Here is a 13,508-nt window from a genome sequence, read left to right as displayed (position 1 = left end):
TACTCAAAGGCTGTGAAAATACGATACATACACAAACAGATATATACATAAGTACACATACTCATACATTCCCATATATATTTGTTTAATATATTTAATATATGTTATATATATAATATATGTATTTAAACAATTATATATATTTAAGCTTAAACAAATTTGGTTAGAAAAATATTGTGGATAAAATATGGTTTATATATCTATTCATAAATCTGTGCTATTTTCATTACACGATACCTCATATTAAAACATCCAGAAATTGCAAGTCCACGTAGACTTCATGTTGTTTTCAGAAAGAAAACATGTGGTGTCTGTTGTGTTGATAAATTATGCTTCCCATACAAAAGGAGTGGGGAAGAACTTCAAGGTTCATGGTGTGTGTCTGCTTTTCTTTTCCTTCTGCATATGTTTTAGTTAATGACTCTCTGCAAGTCAACAGATTAAAGCAAATAGAAACTCAATTTTTTAATCCTCTGTTGACAGGCTGGAGTTCAAGGTACTTGTTAGATGTGAAAGGAAGTGAGGATCATTCAGTGCCTTGCTGATAAAGGTAAAGTCATGGTAATTAGTAAAGAGTTTGGGACGCTTGTAGGTGACATTATTGCTTTTTGATATTGACTTTATGGTCTGCTGAAATCAAGAGAAAGATATCATTTCTACAATGAGTGAATGTGTGATTGTTCCTCCAATTATCACCAAAAGTACATAAGATAAGGAAAACTGGTTTATATCAGTGTGACAGAGTGGATGTGGGTTTGTTTTGCAAGGAGCAAGCTCATTTCTTTCACTTGTAATGTTGGCTTACACACTTAGTCTGTTCCACAAACATTTACACACTCAGTCATGACTTTTCTCCAATATTGATGACTTCATTATGATAACATTTTTCAGGTTAGCACAAACTAGATCACGGAATTATTCTGCTTCCTTGCAAACTTACTCCACCACTCTTGGAGGCCCATTGGTTCCAATGGCCTCACTGATTTTAGAAGGAAATGTGACATGGGTGGCATGCTTTGTGCTGGCTATGACATCATCAGTAGGCTATGCTGAAGAGGTGGAGTCAGGAGGAGTGTGGATTTGAGGCCAGCTTGGCCTATATATTTCAAAAAGGCTGAAGGGAAGGTTTAGTGGTTAAGAGTACTTGCTGCTCCTTGAGAGGACTTGGGTTCAACTCTCAGCACAAGATGGTACCTCATGACTATCTAACTCCAGTTCCAGGGGATCTAACTCCTTCTTCTGGGCACCAGGCACACATGCAGTTAAAATATCCATACATATACAATAAAATAAACAAAATTAAATAGAGTTGACTATTGAAAACATTGTCCCTTGCATTTGTTCTTTTTGTAACAAAGGTAGCCATAGGGGGTCAACTCCCTAAGTCATAACCCTAGTTGAGAAAGGAACTAAAAGGCTCTAGAAGGCTTCAGACATAAATCTCACAGTTTTCAAGCAACTATACCACAGGTGAATAAATTCATACAATGCAATATAGGAAAAGATTACTGCATGTAAACTAAAAATATTTAAGACTCAGGATGCCAGATTTTTATGAGTCAATTTAAGGGGGTGCTTGATTTTTTTTGGGGGGAGGAGAGGATTAGGGGATAAGTAAAATCTAAATATGACCAAGAATTAATAGAAAAAATTTACTAGGTGCTTCAGTGAGATTAAACCAGTTTACATTTCATTAAGAGGAATAAAAGCAAGGAAAATCGATCAGGAGCATGTCAATTGACTTGACTGATGCCTGTTTTGTGTGAATGCTGCAGGGTGAACTGGCTCATAATAATGATCTCAAAATGTACTTTGTTCTTTTATGTCTGTTCCATCAAGAAATGAAGAACAAGAAGAATTAAAACTATGCATTTAAAAATTTTATTACTTGTTTGTTTGTTTATGACACAGGGTTTCTCTATATAGCCCTGGCTGTCCTGGAACTCACTCTCTAGATCAGTCTGGCTTCAAACTCAGACCCACCTGCTCTTTTTCTGAAGTGCTGAGATTAAAGGCATGAGCCATCATGCCTGGAAAAACTATGCATTTTCCTTTTGATTCATTTTTTCAAACCTTTAAATCAAAGTAAATATACTCAGGAAAGTTTTTGAGTGATACTTGTACATATTTATGAAAGCTTTTATTTATTAAAATGACTGGAAGAAATGTTGGTTACATACATGATATATATGTATTAGTTACCTGTGTTAGTATACCATGTTACCATGTGTGTGCAGTGCTCATGGAGTCTAGAAGAGATTGGTGGTTGGTGGGTCCCCTAGAACTGGAGTTACAGATAGTTGTTGGCTGCCATATGGGTGTTAGGAATTGAACCTGGGTCTTCTGGAAGAGCAACAATTACTCTTAATTGCTACGACATCTTCCAGTCCCCTGGTTAATATACTTTTTTTTTTTTTAAATAAAAATGATTGAAATTTATTTTATGTGTGTAGGTGTTACTCTACATGTATGCATGTACACCACATATATGCCTGGTTCCTGTGGAGCCCAGAAGAGGCATTGCATTCTCTGGAACTGGAGTTAACACATGGTTGTGATTCTCCATGTGGGTATTAGGCACTGAACTCAGGTCCTCTACAAGAGCAGCAAGTCCTAACCACTGATCCATCTTTCTAGCCCCTGGGTACATAATTTTAAGTAAGAATATAGAAATAATTCAGTTTATGGCTCCTACTGTTATCTTTTGGGAGTTGTAAATGGAATTGAATTTGTTTCCCTGAGCTAAGTATTTTGAAGTTAAATTTACTTTGGTTTTTAAAAATATTTTAAAATAATTTAGTGGGGTATAACAATTTACATATATGCAATATCTAATGCTTAGATCATGGTAAATTCACACACTTTTCATCTCAATCATTGTTTCAAAATTGAAGTTTTCAGCATAGAGAATTTTATTTGGGTGACTATATTATATACCTCCGGTGCCATGTTTGGTTGGTTGCATTTACAAACATCTCTGAGGTAAAAAGTTGGTATCCATTGCTGTCCTGTTGAAAGAGCTGTGGACCAGTGTATGATGGGAATATTACAGGCTTCTGATGAAAAGACTATGGATCTTGTGCAAGGTCTTTGGATCAAGGAATTGTGGGATCTCAATTGGGTCCTCTCTTCTTGCATTCTGGTTCACAATGTTAAGTGATTTCTTCTCACCAGAGGCTCAGAGTTCATGTTTCCATGCAGCTCTGTGCTGGAACCTCCGTGAACTTAAATAAATGCCCCCTTTGTAAAATAATAATGGCATAGGTTTTATTATTATTGTATACAAAGTTGACTGCTGTACTTGTTTATCCGAAGCATGGGGTTTCTTTATGGGGAGAAATGACTGGGGTGATGACAGAAATGAATAGCTTGTGATCTAGTTGCTATCCTGTCCCAGACATTAGCATTTCAGGTATGGGGCAGAGCATCAGTAGCCTTCTGAGGATCAGGGTGAAGTGTTTGGAAAAGGGTTTTATCCATTTGGGGGTCATGCTTCCAATTGATGATTGTTAATCTTGATGTTCAACTTGACTGGATTGATTAATGCCTAGGGAATTAGTAAAGTATTCTTCTGGGTGTGCCTTTGTGGACATTTTGCAGGGAGGATTGATATGTGAGAGAGTGACTAAGGGGGACAGATCTACCTGGAATGTGGGTAGTGCCATCTAGTATGCTGGGGCCTGGATGGAAGAAAAAGCAGAAGATAAAGCCAGCATCCAAGAACCTTTCCTATTGAAGGCTTCTCTTGCCTACCAGACTCCTTGAGCAGTTCAATAGGACTCACAGCAGTGACATTATAGGGTACTTCTAGGCCTTGATTTATACTTACTTGGCATTATAGGACCAGCAGCTTCCCAGTTCTTAGCCTTTTTGATGTGTACACAACCATTGTTGGACCACCTAGCCTCTGATCATGTGACCAACTCTCCCTTTGGAATTGTATATGCATTCAATGGTTCCACTCTTCTGGAGAATTGTGGTTAAAGCACAGCTGTTGATGTGGTCCTCCCAGTTCATGCCCACAGGAAAAGAGCCCTTTACCAGACATGGGGTAAGGCTAGAGCCCAGTCACATGGGTAGGCTTCAGAGTGAGAGTTCTAGTCACTGAATTGGATAAATCAGAAAAACAAGGGAACCTCAGCTTGTAGACTAGGCTCTGTAGCTAGAGGTTGCCTATAGAACCCTGCCCCAAGGGTTAATACTGAAGATTAGAGTACTGGCTTATGGTAGACACCTACTGTGTGTAGGTAAGACTGCTACCAAGTGTGTGCTTTCTGAAGTTATGTCAGGACAATGGGAGTGGCTCAGCTTGTGGGTTAAATTTGTAACTATGTCATTGAACAGTGAGATGAAGGAATATAGAGGCTGTAATACACCCATTTTTTTCCAGAAATAGCAGTCATTGAATCATAAATTACACTGCCTATATTATCCAGCAATAATAATATTTAATAGTATTCTTCAAATAAATAATGAGACGGTAACAAAATAAAACTGCTACATTTATGATAGCTTTTCTGTGTATCTATAGGAGTATCTTTTTATTTTATTATTTTCTTTTTGAGACAGAGTCTAGGGCTGGTCTAGATAGAACTCATGATCCTCCTGCCTCAGCCTCTTAAATACTGGAATTCTAGGCATGCATCATCATGCTCAACCTGAGAACATTTTAAAGCTTTTTTGTTGTTTTGAGACAAAGTTTCATTAATAAACCAAGGCTAGCCTAGGAAATACTTATGTAGCTGGGGCTGGCCTTAAACTTTAAAGCTCTTTAAAATATACTGCCTGGCGGCAGTGATACACGCCTTTAATCCCAGCACTCAGAAGGCAGAGCCAGCTGGACCTCTGTGAGTTCAAACCCAGCCTGGTCTACAGAGCGAGATCTAGGACAGGCACAAAAAACTACAGAGAAAAACCCTCTCTCAAAAAACCAAAAAAGTAAAAATTTATATATATATATACACATACATTATATACATATACATACATACATACACACACACATATATCTGCTGCAAAAATACCTTCTGGAATGCTGTGTGACTTGTGTTTATTTCAAGAGCATAGGTAAATTTGTTTTCAATGAGTAGCAATGTTATGAAAATCTATCCTAATTAGATATTCAGGGGAAGATTTTTACCCCATTTTCCCCATGTGGTAGCAGTATTCCTCTGCATTAATAACTTTTGATTCCTTTAGAAAATTTCAACAAATTTACTTTAAAGGTTTAATTTTATTTTAATTAGGACCCATGAATTTGATAGCCTGTACAAAAATTTAGAAAGCTGTGTCCTTGACCAATGAGCTGAACATAGGAGATTTGTTTTATGCATTTCAAATGGATGAAGAAAGTAGAAGCTGAATGTAGGTGGAGAGTTTCTCTCCAGCTCCTGCCAAGCCTCAGCAGTCCTGCAGCCCACTTATAAAATAAACACACAGACTCTTATATTATTTAAACTGTTTGGCCTAATAGCTCAGGCTTCTAGCTATCTAGTTCTTACATCTTAAATTAACCCATTTCTATAAATCTGTACCTTGCCACATGGCTCGAGGCTCACCAGTATCTTACATGTTGGTACTCATGACAGCAACTGGCAGCATGTCCTGACTCAGCCTTCCACTACCCAGAATTCTCTTCTCTGCTTGTCCTGCCTATACTTCCTGCCTGGCTACTGGCCAATTAGCATTTTATTTATACAGAGCAATATCCACAGTAGCTGAACATACATGGATTGGCTATTCAGAGTTACTTTCCTCATGGGGTTAGAACACAGGATCCAGTACCATGGCAGTGGAAGTACATAGGCTCCTATGTTTGCTTCCTTTCATTTCCTCATGTGACACCTAGGACTGGCTGTCCATCCCTGTTTGATCTGATCCACTGTGTTTAATGGCAGAGCTTAGATACTCAGAAAACAGTCTCCACAAATTTCCTTTAACTGGCTTATTTATTTATTTATTTATTTATTACCTCCGGCATGCTTTCTAAACATATGTATTTAATGTGTGAGTTTCCCATGGTGTGTTTCTCAGTTTATCTGTTACAGTTTTAGTCTGTTATATGAAGTCCTCATGGAACTGAAACTACCAACTCTTTGACTGTCAGTTGAATATTTTAGTACTGCTTTGTTGATTTTGTTTTAATGATTTTATTCAATGATTTTTATTACAGTAAAATGATTCCACATTATATCTTCAGATCTCATCAAAGTTTCCCTATAATTTTTTTCTGGTTTTTAAAACCCCTGTTTACAGTCTTGATGGTAACTTTGGATAACATGCATATGATTTGTGTCTGGATCTCTCATGTTATTTACTATTTCTTACACTCGAGAGTGGTCGCTACCCCTAGCTTGTTTTGCCGATGAGGAAACCTGGCACAGAGAAGCTAGGACGCTTAGCTAGGGTAAACAGAAGTAAGAACTGGCCTTTGAACCATATGAGCCTCTCCTCTGCTGCTCATCACTGTCTCATACTGCTTCAGAGTGTGAATTTAAAGGATGCCTTGAATATACACGTTATCAATCGAAAGCATCATGAAAAACATTGGGTGGATTCAATTTTTTTTTAATTTAGTTTAATCAAATAAGTAATATTGATTACTTCCTCTGTTACTCAGTGATTATATTCATCTGATTATTGGTCAGAAGATCTGTAATCAGATTTTTCCATGATTATAGGCGTAGGCCAACATTTTGGGAAAGGATTTTTGCCTAACCTTAGCTCAAAGTCTATCTTAAAGCCTTGCTACATGTGGGTAAGGCTACATTAGATAATGAAAAGTTAGTTTTACATATAAAGTTTGATAGTGTTGTAGTTATTCTTGTTGTCAGGATTGTCTTGGTTATGGTTTCTACTGTTCTGATAAAATGCTGTAACCAAAATCAACTTGTGGGAAAAGGAAAGGGTTTGGCTCATCTATCTACCTGTAGTCCATCATTCAGGGAAATCATGGTAGGAACTCAAGGGAGGAACCAATGCAGAGGTCATGGAGAAATGCCACTTACTGGCTTGCTCCCATTATGTGTTCTGCTTTCTAATCACACACAGGACCACTAGCCTGGGGTGGCACCACCCACCAGAGGTTGGGCTCTCTTACATCAACCACTAATTAAGAAAATGTACCACAGGCTTGCCCACAGGCCCATCTGTTGGGGTCATTTTCTCAGTTGAAGTTTCCTCTTCCCAAATGACTTTAGCCTGTTAACATGAAACTACCAGCATGAGGATTATTTAGAGTTCTTAGGGTACGTTTAATTGATTTTGGATTTATATTTTTGGTATTTACTGTTTATGGTATTGATCCAGTGCCTAAGAGTAGTGAATGTATCTGGAAGATAATTATTTTATTATATAATGTTGCAAAACCAGTAAATAATATGATTGTGTCAGTGTACTTGGACTTTTAGAGAAACATTAAAATTCTGTTTACATTATGTGCATTTCTCATTTACTAAAACAGAATTTTCCCAGCAGGAAAGATACTTCTAAAATTAGTTGCACATCATATATCTTTTATTTGTTTTTATTCAACACCTAGCAGAGTATCAGAATACTTTCAAATGCATGGCTGCTGTGTAAACTCAAGGCAGAACAATTTGCCTTCAAAACAAAGAATTAAAATGGTTTTGTAAGAAATTCTTAGAAACAACCGAGTTTCACTTTAGTGGTTAAAAGATGGAAAGAATGCCATGTGAGAATTTGGTAGTGAGAAAAAATGGGTGCAGTGTCCAGGCGTAGGCAAGTTTTGACCCTTACTTTAAGAGTGAAATGTGGCTATGGGTGATACCGTGGATGCTGGCTTCAGGAGATTCCAGCTCTAAAAGTAGTTTTTGTAAAATAGGCTGATATATGATGTGGGTTAAGTAAGTGAGAAGAAAATAAATGTCTTACTCTAAAGGATAAGTCAGTGGCTTAAGCTTGGCTGTTCATCTGACTGAATTTGTGAGGCTTTGAAAAGTGTATTTCCTTCTCTATACGGTGCCTCAGCTCCAGGCTGTATATTGCCAAGAAGCTGTGTGGTGAATTTAATGGATGCTCAGGTTTGGATACTGGTATAAAAAAGGCTCCTATGTTGCTGTCCTTCACTGTTTTCTTCCCAAGGAAGCTTTGGAGAAATAATATTTTTTTCCATCAGTTAAATTTCAAAATGGCTTTCTCTCCCTTTCCATGAAAGAAGATATGTGTATGGAAGCATGGTGGATTCTGTATTTCTTTTTAAGTTCAGGATGTATAGACTGTTCTTTCACCAAGTATATTTTAGGTTTCCATATGGAAACAGACATATGCCTGCTTTAAACAAGAAGCATTGCCTTCTTCATCAGGGAATTGGCAGTAGAAATGGCTGGCAAATCGCCCTTGGCCTTTCTATGCTGTCGTTATTACTGCTTGTTTCTGCAGACCTGTACTTGTCAGGTGCTGCACTTAACACTCAGCATACTGTTTTATTCACCTCCTAGAATGCTCCACAGGAAAGTGATTTCATAGCCCTGATTTTAGAGATTAGGGAAAGGAAAATGTCAGGATTTGAGTTCCTGGTCTAGGATACTCAGTCTGAAAAAGGTAGGGTAGAGATGGACTGTCCTTACAAGGCTGACTCAAGTTTTCAGTTTTCAAAGCTACATTGTTGTCTTAGCTACAGCTGTCAACTGGATGCAGCTTGGAGTCATTTGAGCAAGCCTAATTGGTAGATTGCTGACATCAGATTAGCCTATGGTCATATCTATGTGGAATTGTCGTGATTAATGATTGTTGAATAAGGACTTAGCCCACTGTGGGCAGTACTATCCCTATGCCTTGGTCCTGGGCTACATAAAATGCTTGATGGTGAGAGACTCAGAGAGTGAGCCAGTAAGCAATGTTCCTCTGGTGGTTTCTGCTGTAGTTCCTCTTTGAGTCTGCCTTATCTTGATGATAAACTGTAACCTTTAAGCTAAAATGAATCTTCCAATCCCTAGTTGCCTTTGGTCGTAATGTGTACCACAGCAACAGAAAAGCAAGCTAGCACAACCGTGTGTAACCTTCACATGGGATTCTTCAGACCTCCTTCACAATCTTGAGGCAATGGTAAAAATAATTGGTTTCTAAAGAGCATTTACCAGATGTCATATAGTACTATGGTTGCAAATACTATTTTCCTTGTATTTTGGTATCTAGTACAAATTAAATGGATAATGTACCTTCAGAGATACTTATAGCTAAGGTCCAAACTTTCTCATGGGAGGATTATGAAAGAGAGTGAGATTGCTCCCTGCCACAGTCTTTGGGTCACACTGTATTTTTAGGATGTCCCCAGTACTTAGTTTTCCTTCTGTTTTGCTACTGATTTTCCTTCTTTTTCCTTTTTGGTGAAGAGCTGCAGAGTTATTGAAAGTATCCTCCCCACTAAGGGGACATCCTCAGCCAGACTTCAATCCACAACTCCTTGATTTAAAAGGTAACTGTGAATTTTTTGGTAGTTTTTTGGGACAGGATGGTGGTAGGCTGTGAAATCACATACTGTATTTGTATGTGTGTGAATTTTCTGGTCCCTGACTTTGTCAGTCTGTGAGGTATCTATTAAAACATGATAGGACAGAGTGTTTTGCACTCCATCACAACTCCAGGTGTTTTCATCTTTCATTTTTTATCTCTGCTGCCAATCAGTGAAGCAGTGACAACTCCTTCCTTAGGGGCCTCTTTTGCATATGGACATATACTTATTTGTCTCTTGCTTACATTCTTCCTATTTTCACAAAGATTGTTCATGCAGAATGATCAGCTTATTAATAACTTAGTTTTTATCCATAGGTAATATATTTTATATATAATATATATCTGTTACTATAATGTTGATTGTAATATTTAGTATATTCCTTAATATATGTCATAATATTATTAGATGTAATATAATTATATAATTACATTATAGGTAGACATATCTTATATTTTGAATAATCTTTTAATATTGCATAAGCATGTTATATAACTGGAAGGTAGATGGAAAGTAGATATAAAATCCTTGGCTAGGTTTGCCCAATTTACATATAAAATACAGAGAAACGTAAGGTGCAGAATATAGAATGTGTATTTATATGTACTTTTTTCTGTATAAAATATTTTTACCTCATTGTCATGATTGTAACAAGTTTGTTTTTGATTGCTTCTCAAATTTAGTGATTAAAAATTTGAACTTGTAAACTTCTAATTCATCACACTGTTGTAATAGAGCATTTGGGGTAATAGGTAGAATTATTTTAAAATAGAGGATAATTAATTATACACACACACACACACACACACACATTGTAGCTTAACAAACATGGGCAAGGACAGATACATACCTGTGTTCCTTGTTGTAGGACTAGAGATAATGTCAACATATTGGATGCATTTGAAATGAAGCTATTTAGTTAAAGCCTTGATAGACTAACTTACCCCTGGGATGAAATCCTGGCTAACTAGTTAACGTTCTTGACTTCAAGCTACTTCACTGTAGCATCTCCTTCAATTGGATAAGAGTTACCATCACTCAGTGGGGTTTCCAATATTCCATGTAATGTTATTTAGGTGTTACAGAATTTTCACATATAAAGACAGTGGAATTTTGTGAAACAATACTGCATATGTAAGTTTCATATGTGCCTATTGTGGCATTGGCAAAACCACTTCGACCTTCAGTCTAAACTTTGTGCAGCATTACTTGGATCTCTATTAGGGTATGGTATGTTCCCTAGCACTTGAATGAGGGTTGGACTTGTGATCCGCAGAAGTGATGTTGTCCAGTTTCTAGGCGTCTAGAGCTGCCCCTGCTCTGCTTCATTTGAAACCCTGCCACTAGTAAGAACAAGGACAGGCTAGCCTGGTATCGAGTGAACAGCCCAGTGGAGCAGAGTCAAGTTCACCCATTTAAGGTCAACTTTAACAGGAGCCATCACCCAGCTGACCCGAAATCCTTTAAGAGGCCCTGGTGCAGGTTGGCTGACTCAGCAGCCTGTACTTTGCTGAGCATGCTTGAGTGAACCCAGCTGAGAACTGAGACGACACCCAGCTGTTGTGGCTTTTTCCATTCAGTTTCTAAAAGAACCCAGTAAACCCATCAAATTGAAGCTAGAACTTTATTTTGAAAGTCATAATTATTGATGTTACAAGCATTTAAGTAGATCTTCATACCCAACAAGGACATAAAATAGTAGAGATTGAATTTTTTTTTTTTTTTACTCTGAATTGTTTTAAGAATCATAATAGAGGAAGATAGTACATGTTTGTTTTTAAATAGAGATCACATTTATAACCAGGGAAGGAGCCTGACTGTTGCATAGTGTGTGCAGGAATTATTCAATTTATATACATAAAAAAGAACACAGCTTAGATTTTTGACCTTATGTAGAATGAGTGGTAAAAATGTTTTCTAGGATTGAAAATATATAAAGTAAAAGGTCAAATTAATATTTAATGTAATTTTAAATGTATCACTGAGCTGAAAAGACACCAAGGGAAATCTTTAGAGGCCAAATATTAAAAAATGACCAGTCCAGAATAAAAGAGAATCCTGTATTGACTGAGCTCTGGTGACACAGCCCCAGAAATGTATTCAAGGGAAAGGTTATGCAGGAGATGATGCTTTCTGTACAGAGGAGGTTGAGTTTAAGGAACAGAGCACAAAGAGAGACGCTGCAAATGGATTTAAACATACCTATAATCACAATAAACATAAACATGCAGTGTGCTTTTTTTGTGATTTGGTAAGGGATTTTAAATATTCTAAGAGATACAAAAATTCTAAATTTTATGCGCTCCAAAGCCTAGTTTAAAAAGTTAAAATAAAGTTAAAATTAGTTGAATTAGAAGGTAAGGATTAACAAATGGAGCTTACAGTAGATTTGAACATGATTGTCTCTGTTATTGATTGACCAGTATCAGTAAGCAAGTTGGTGATTTGAGATGCAGCCATTAGATATAAGATATAATGGCTTTGAGCTCTATATTATACACTACATTGTTGAGCACACAAAGTCATGGTTATTGTTTTTGAAAATTAAGAACATACATTCCAAATAGATAATGTCAATGCTAGGTTTGTACCAAGTAACTTAAAATAATGATGTGATAGAAAATTACATTGAAAACATTTTAGTGTAAAAGTTCCCTTACTATCACAATAGACCCAGAATATCATTATTACAATACCCTTGAGCCCTTCTTCCTGTCCGGTCATGCTGACAGAGACCTAGAGTGGATACACACACTGGAAGTGGTGGGAAGAAGAGACAGGCCAGAATATAAGGAAGCACTGTAGTGAGCACAACACAGGTCATGTGACCAAACTCAGAAAACACTGGAAAAGAAACTGGGCAGATGGAGATAAGAGTTAGAGGTAAGATTTGAAGGTATGATTAAGAAGCGTACCAACAATTTACTCTGTTAGCCTTACAAATGCAGACCTTCCCACGAGAGGACAGAGAGAGAGAAGGAAGGGAAGGAGACTTCTTGGCATTTGGACAGTGTTAATCTAGAACTGTTCTCTAAGGGCCCATGAGTTACACGCTTACTGATCAGATTGGTGCTGTGTGGAGTAGCAGGACCTACTGGGAGGTTGTAGATCTTGGGCCCCTTCCTGCAAAGGGAAACATGGAACCTTAGCCTCTGATTCTTTCTCCTCTTTGCTTTTTGAGTATCAGGAGGTGGACAACTTGTTCTCTACATGCTCCTCCAGCCATACAGGCCATGGGAGCAAACTTCTCAGACTTTCACTGTCTGTTAAGTGAATTATCTCAGACATTTGTTAGAGTATCAGAAACCAGACTAACAGACAGTAAAGGAGAAAGGGGGTGGGACTAATCTTCGGATCCTGAAAAACAAAAGACAGCCACACATTTTCTTGTAGCTAAGCAGGAAGACCTGTGCATCCACCAACTTTGTGGGTTCAGTTCTCTCCATCCTCCTTTGTGGATTTTGGGGATCAAAGGCAGGGGTAAGGTTCTTGTAGTGTCTGACTGACTGAACTGTATTGCTGCTCCCACCCTCTGTAATTATTTTCTTTCTTTCTTTTTGGGGGAATAGCTTTTAAAGAGAACAAAGTATAGGCTTTAGGAGTCTTTTTGTTCTTGTTGTAGGTGCATATCAGATCTTTGGAAAAGATGTATAATATTAACCTTTTAGGTATGCCAATACCAAAAGTCTCTTGCGTGGGGTCTGAGAGAGATAGCCCAAGGTATCTTTATTGTACATACCACAGTGGTGGTATTCGAAATGTATTATGCAAAGGAGACTTAGTAGATTTTTAATGAAGATATGTTTCCCTTTTCCTTTTATATTCATTTTAATTTACTTGTGATTAAAATGTTCTTAATCGATATCAGTATATCATAATCTAAGAAACCTAAAATTAATGATTTTTTTTCCTTTTCAAGGCATTTCTCAGATAAAGAATAGAATTTCTAATTAACCAAATAAAAACAAGATTGAAATCGAGCTTTGTGCAACACCAAGTCAACCCCCCACCAGGGCTATTGTTTCGATTATTTTCA

The 13,508-nt window shown here is 37.3% G+C and overlaps 1 protein-coding gene across 1 annotated transcript in view; it reads left to right on the top strand.

Moving 5' to 3' along the window:
- The first annotated feature begins 534 nt into the window (after positions 1 to 534).
- Positions 535 to 13,508, top strand: part of Bmpr1b (bone morphogenetic protein receptor type 1B) — a 237,793-nt gene continuing 224,819 nt past the window's right edge. The window contains exon 1 of the mRNA XM_036190529.1: positions 535 to 550. The gene's annotated coding sequence lies outside the window, so the exon portion shown is untranslated. The remainder of the gene's footprint in view (positions 551 to 13,508) is intronic.

Source organism: Onychomys torridus, chromosome 6, assembly GCF_903995425.1.
Source record: "Onychomys torridus chromosome 6, mOncTor1.1, whole genome shotgun sequence".
NCBI lineage: Eukaryota > Metazoa > Chordata > Mammalia > Rodentia > Cricetidae > Onychomys > Onychomys torridus.
This window is presented reverse-complemented; position numbering and strand designations above follow the sequence as displayed.